The following is a 7,395-nucleotide window of genomic DNA, read 5'->3' on the forward strand; positions in this document are numbered from 1 at the left end:
ATGTTAGCTTACGAGTCAAATTCTCGTCATTTACGGGAGGTTTTAATTTTCTACTTCAATATGAAGAAATCCGCGGCTGAGGCTCATCGAATGCTCTCAATACCTATGGCGAAGCCGCTATTAGTGAAATACTGCGCCGAGAGTGGTTTCGCTGCTTCAAGAACGGTGATTTTGACGTCGAAGACCAGCATGGCGCATGTGGAAGAGAAAAGGTTCTCGAAGATGCAGAATTGAAGATATTACTTGATCAAGACTAGTGTCAAACGCAACAAGAATTGGCAGGATCATTGGGAGTGACGCAACAAGCCATTCCAAAACGCTTGAAAGTCATGGGAATGATATCGTAACAAGGAAATTAGGTGCCGTACGAGTTGAAGCCGAGAGATGTTGAACGGCTTTTGTTTGCTTGTGAACAAATGCTTGCAAGGCAAAGACAGAAAGGATTTCTGCATCGCATTGTGACTGGAGATGAAAAATGAGTTCATTACGATAATCCCAAGGGCAGAAAATCATGGGGTATTCCAGCCATGCTTCCACCTCAACAGACAAACCGAATATTCACGGTTCCAAGCTCATGCTCAGTATTTGGTGAGACCAGCTCAGCGTGGTGTATTATGAGTTGTTAAAACCGACTGAAACAATCACAGGCGATCGTTATATAACGCAATTGATGCGTTTAAGCCGAACATTGAAAGACAAATGGTCGCAAAACAGAGTCATGATAAAGTGATTTTACAGTATGACAATGCTCGACTCCATGTTGCGAAAATGATCAAAACATACGAGGAGAAGAATAAAATTAGTGCGAAGACGATCAATAACTGCATGAATTGCTTGCTCACTAGGCCGATTAGGTTGAACGTCCAATAGACGAAGTGCTCTATGAACTTCGCGAACAGATTTATTTTCTTTGAAGTAGATTAACATAAATTGGAATTCTAGCGTTAAAAGATTCTTAACGAATAGAAATGTCAATACAGTTCGGCATTCTCAACAGTCAAACCATATACAGAAACCATCGAAACTCCACATGCAGCTAAAAAACACCAATTACTATAACTATAGTCTTAAAACAAGAAATTAAACCTAGATTATGACTTTCCGCATCAACAGTTTCATCAACGCTGATTTATGCTCCATTTTCTCACTAAACTGTGATACTCGGTTGCGCGGTCATAACCTGAAGCTGAAGAAGGAATGATTCAATTCCACTGCGAGTAGAAATTTCCTTCCCAATCGGGTTTTTGAATATTGGAATTCCCTTCCGCCTAGTGTGGTGAATGCTCCATCTATAAACAGTTTTAAAAATCGATATGACGATATTTAGTTTTTTTTTTATCACGCTGGAATATCTTTGCTTTCAGCATTGTTCTTTATTTTTTTTGTTTTTTTTTCCTACATATTTTGGTTGTTTCTATATGTCTGTTAAACACTGCTATGTACTTCTCTTGCGCCCAACTGCTCGTATGACTGTAATGCTCTTTATGTATATTGAATCTCACAGGACCATGTCCTTGATTCAAATAAAATTATAATAATATCAGGTGTGTGAATAAGTCTTTCCCGTTTTTTGTAAGAGATGGCGCCACCAATACTGTGCGAGTATTTAATGGTTACATATGTCATAATCAAAGCTTATTCATCTGTCAACAATTCCACATTAACACATTAGTTGAAATTTTTTCGCATCATAAATTTTTGAAATCGTGAAAATGTCGAAATTTGAGCCGAGTCGACGTCATTTGCGGGAAGTTTCACTTTATTGGTTCAATTTGAAGAAATCTGCTGCCGAGGCGCATCGGTTGCTTCAGGAAGCTTATGGAGCAGGTTGTGTCGATGATTCAAGTGTTCGCGGATGGTTTCGACGCTTCAAAAGTGGCGATTTCGACGTGGAAGACAAGGAGCGTTCCGGGCGGCCGCAAATCTTTGAAGATCAAGAATTGGCGACTTTGCTTGATGAAGATTCGTGTCAAACGCAAGAAGAACTTGCTGAAGCATTGGGAGTTGACCGAACAACCATTTCCAAGCGTTTGAAAGCCATGGGAATGATCCAAAAGCAAGGAAATTGGGTGCCGTACGAACTGAAGCTGAGAGACGTCGAACGGCGTTTTTTCACTTGCGAACAGCTGCTTCAGCGACATAAAAGAAAGGGTTTTCTGCATCGTATCGTGACTGGCGATGAAAAGTGGATCCGTTACGATAATCCGAAGCGAAGAAAATCATGGGGACTACCCGGCCATGCATCATCATCGACGGCCAAGCCAAATATTCATGGCGCCAAGCTCATGCTCTGTATATGGTGGGACCAGCTAGGTGTGGTTTACTATGAGCTTCTGAAACCGAATGGAAGGATCACAGGCGAGGTCTATCGACGACAATTGATGCGTTTGAGCCGCGCACTGCGAGAAAAACGGCCACAATACTCCGACAGGCACGACAAAGTTATTTTGCAACATGACAATGCTCGCCCACATGTTGCACATCCGGTGAAAACATACTTAGAAACGCTCAAATGGGAAGTCCTACCCCACCCGCCGTATAGTCCAGACATTGCTCCGTCTGATTACCATCTCTTCAGATCGATGACGCATGGCCTGGCTGACCAGCACTTCCATTCCTACGAGGAAGCCAAAAAATGGGTGGATGACTGGATAGAGGCCAAACCGGTCGAATTTTTTCGCAACGGGATTCGTATGTTGCCAGAAAGATGGGGAAAAGTTGTAGCTAGCGATGGCCAATACTTTCAATAATTCATTTGTAACCATTTTTTCACAATAAAGGCTCAAAATTTGAAAAAAAACGGGAAAGACTTATTCACACACCTTATAATAATAATAATTATCGCCTTTTTCAACGTTATTGAAGGTTATGTCTGTTCATGATTGAATAGCATAACCCAATCTACACAAATGACATAAGAAATATCTAAAAATGATATACAGTGTTGCCAATATAGCTATTTCAAATTGTACCATTCCTATTGAAAAATCCTCTACTTTCGATGATAGTTCCCCATGTAAGAATGAAATTGATTATTCAGCCTGAGCTTTTTTTTTCTCCGAACCGAATCACAGCCTACCCGCCGAAAAAGTGAAATATCTCCGAAAGTTCGAGACGGTATTCCAACAGAATTTTCCCACGCACAACACTACCCCCACTGAGTTATCGCCCTATGAATGCTACGTGACTTCGTCAACTTTACAAATCATGGCGTCATCAATCTTATATGCAGAACATTAGAACAGAACGTACCTAGGGAACGCAGGAATGCTCCACCCTGAAGAAATAAAATTGGGGGTTACAATCCAGACATAAATTGACTGGAAATATTGTATTTTATTCCCGAGGCTTCCATTCTCCCTCGAAGTTTGTGAGTTCATAATTGGGGTTGTCATTATGGCAAGCACGGAAGAAGATTCTCAGGAAAACTATGAACGACATCATTCAGAAAGATTCAGTAAATGTGAGATCGTTATTGGTCCCAAGTTTGCATCTTTATACTTTGGGGATGAGTGAGTAATTAGCACTTCTTCTTCCTCTTCAGGAGCCGTCTTTGTTCCGAAGTTTGGCTGTCATCAAAGCTTTGCCTATTTTCGATACTGCAGATCTAAACAACTGGCAGTCGTTGCAATTGTACCATTCTCTCAAGTTCTTCAACCATGAGTTCCTTTTTCTTCCTATTGAACTTTTGCCCATAAACCTTTCCTGGACAATAAGCTGTAGCAACTGGTATCTACCTCCCCTCATAATATGACCCAGGTATTGCAGTTTGCGCTTTTTAATAGTCAGTACCAATTCTTTCTTTTTCTGCATTCTTCTGTCCACGATACTCTTAGTATTCTACGATATTTCCACATCTCAAATGCTTCTATCCTTCTGTAATTCAGTAATTTGCACATTTCTCAACAAATTGAGATGGACAGTTATGTCACTACATCTACCGTCATTCTAACACAGTTTTGCTTATTACTAACTGCCTGATACTCTTTACTGATGATACCTTGATTTCAATCAAGGCTAACAGTCTGCAGAAACTCAAAACTCTCTGAGAATCTATAACTCAGTGTTTTATAGGCTGGTGCAGTTGTAACACTCTAGTTGTGAATTTGGCTAAGACTCAGATTATCAAATTCCAAAACAGTAGAACTCAAGTCTCCGATTCATTCATCATTCTACACTCTAAGGGAAGACTGGTGTCAACTAGCTGTGTTAGATTCCTTGAGATACATGTTGTAATCTTAGGTGGTTCCAATAGTGCTTTCCAGACATGATTTATCAAAACTAAAAAATACTCTCCCTACATATGCCATAGTTGGGATCTATTACAGGATGGTATAGTGTCACTTATTTTATAATGTTGTTCTGTGGAGGCCAAAAAAATATTTTGAGGCTCATCATATTCGATCTGAAATATCTTGATTCTTGCCATGCATTTCTTCTCAAATATAAGATCTTGACGATGCTCATTACAAAAGTTCTGATTTTCAGAACTATCAAACAAGACTTGGGAATGCTTTAAGTATCTCCAGACACCATGCAGTCAAGTATGAGTCAATATCAAAAACTTTTATTGGATTCAAGCTTTACAATCATTTGAACTGTAGATTTGAATCCTTGAATCTCAAACGTTTTAAAAATAAGGTCAAAATCTTGCTTATTCGGGGAACTTATAATAGTCTCCAAGAATATCTTGTACGTGCGTGATTTCGATTAGTTAGATATTTAGTTATCTGTTAGTATGTTATTATTCTTTTTTCTCTGAATTGGCCTACACATTTTTTAATGACTTAAAGGATCAATAAATGATTTTTGTTATTATTATTATATCACTCTATGGCAGTCAGAGTAAATAACTGTTGGTCGGAGAAATATAGTTTTAGGTTGGGAGTGCCCCAGAGCTCGGTTTTTGGTTAGTTGCTCTTTCTCCGGTTCATTAATAATTCACCTGATGACAAAGTTTTAGAAGTAATGACTGTATTTGCCGATGATAAATCAGTGGTGGTCTGATCGTGGATCCTTCTGGAACTCTTCAAGTTTTGTAATGCGTTGATTCCCAATATCTTGCATTAGTGTCACTCGAATGCACTTATACGTAACATTAATAAAACTAAATGTATCTATTTTAGTAATAGGAATATAAATATAGATTATTCAATATCTCGATCAGAATCTTGTTTCGAAAAATAGTATAAAGTTGGTCTTCGACACCGACTCATCCGCCATTTTGCTTTGAATCCTGAGCATTATTATCTGTGAGTAGAATTACCATAGGTTTATGAGTTTATTTGTAAATATTCTTCGATAGCTTCCATTTATTAGGTATAATGGATCTACTCCTTTGCCAATTTCAATATATGATAATTTGTAATATCCCTAAACCAACAATCATCAACAAAACCTACGCTTCCGCTTCCTATGATTCGATCGAAAATATTCTTAGTTTTCTTATCGAACTCTATATCTCGGGTGATATGCAAATATTGATGTTGACTGTACTCATGAACCGTTAGAAGAATCAACTATTGGAGCTGAAGCAATAATACTGATTTTAATGCATCTAGTCTTATACTTTCTTACCATGCAGTAGTTCAATTCGATTCAGTTTGTTAGCTTAATGAGTTTACTTGAGTTTTCTTTCAAATTTTGCAGGCTAGGCTACAAATACTTGGCCTCATTCCTCTTAGAATTTTCATGCCGTGTAGGTTGTATTTGCGAATTAAAATCGATTCAATTCAATAAAGTGCCTTCTCGACATGAAAAGAAGGACATTTTAATTTCAGGGAGTGAATTCATGTATGTTTTCATCTTTTACGCACATTTTTCAGTCCTAATAAAATCAATGACCTCTATATTTCGGAATGAAATTATCTATTGATTTCTAATTCATGATTCCTATGTATATTTCTCAGTTTACGTTTAAGAATGTGCACAATTTTAAAAAAAAGATAAAAAAATCCTCAAAGAAAACAACATACAAAAAGTGTACATTGAAGCTTTAAAGATTCGAGACGAATTACATAGCATTCTTTTATGAAAAATTGAAGAGATAAGAACAAATGCCAATGTTATTAGAGTTATTACTCTCTCGTATTATAAAATGCATTCTATTCAACAGGGAATTATTATTCTTCATATTCGATAACAATTCAAATGCGGAGCTATTCCCCAATTATCTGGCTACAACATGAAATCTGAAAAAATACGGAGAGAAGAATCCAAATGTCGAATAGAAAACTTATGCAAATTCCTAATAATGGAATATTAATTTTTTTCACTCGTTATTTTTTTCCACAATCAATATTGATGAAAGCCCGATCACAGCAACGAATATAATTCTACAGACTTTAAGTCTGTTTCAGTCTATCTCATAAAATAGTTTCTAGCAAAATATCTAAATTTAAATGAAAATATATATCAAGTATTTGAATGGTTCTTTCATTAGTTCTTCCAATTGCGTCAAATGAACCACCTTTTTAGTAATGTTTCCATAATGAAACGAGTGTAGCACAATTAGAGCTCAAAACTTGAACATTACAAGAAAAACTAAAAAATATTGCTACACAAGGAATTTCAGACAAACTAATCATTCAATGTGGCAGATTGACATGACATTCTCTGATACAAAAAATTTCAAAAAAGGGGATTCCCCCCTAAAAATTAAAGAGAAATGATATCGAAAGAAAGAAGAATATAATGGGCCAATTGAAAAGTCACCGGTCTGATGCACAGATGGCGGTGCTAGTATTAAATCCATATGATTTTAATAGTTTCAAGGATAAAATCCGAGATAAAATCGTTAAAAAATGGCCCCATTTGAAGAAAAACAAGGTGCTGATCGCTGGAAAGAAATTTAGCGCCAATGAAGGGGTAATCGCCGAAACTGAGGCCTATTTTGAAGCGAAAGACAAATCGTACTACAAAAATGGTGTCGAAATGTTGGAAGATCGCTATAATCTCTGTATCACCCTCGAAGGCAAATATGTTGAATAATACAATCGTTTTCGAATCGTGTTGAATAATAAAATCGAATTTTGCCAAAAAAATATATTTCACCATGGAAGACTTTTCAATTGGCCCGTAAAATAACATTTTATTAGATAAGAGCCAACCAAATTAGGATTTTACTAGGCTAAGACTTTTACAACTAAAACAATAGTGAACAATGAACAATGAGCAAACATCGGTCTAATATCGACAATAGAAAATTTTTTGTTGTTAATCTTCGGAGAGGTGTAACTTTTCACTTTACATTTTTTCGATGTTATTCAGATATAAAACTCAAAAACTCAAGGAGAATAATATCGAAAAAAAGAGGAATAGACTGAAGTTAAGTCAGAAGATTTTGAGAGCTCGTCATCACTTCTGTGTCAATTGTACTCTTGGAGGCCACTTAGA

This window comes from Harmonia axyridis, chromosome 7, assembly GCF_914767665.1.
Source record: "Harmonia axyridis chromosome 7, icHarAxyr1.1, whole genome shotgun sequence".
NCBI classification, from domain to species: Eukaryota; Metazoa; Arthropoda; class Insecta; order Coleoptera; family Coccinellidae; genus Harmonia; species Harmonia axyridis.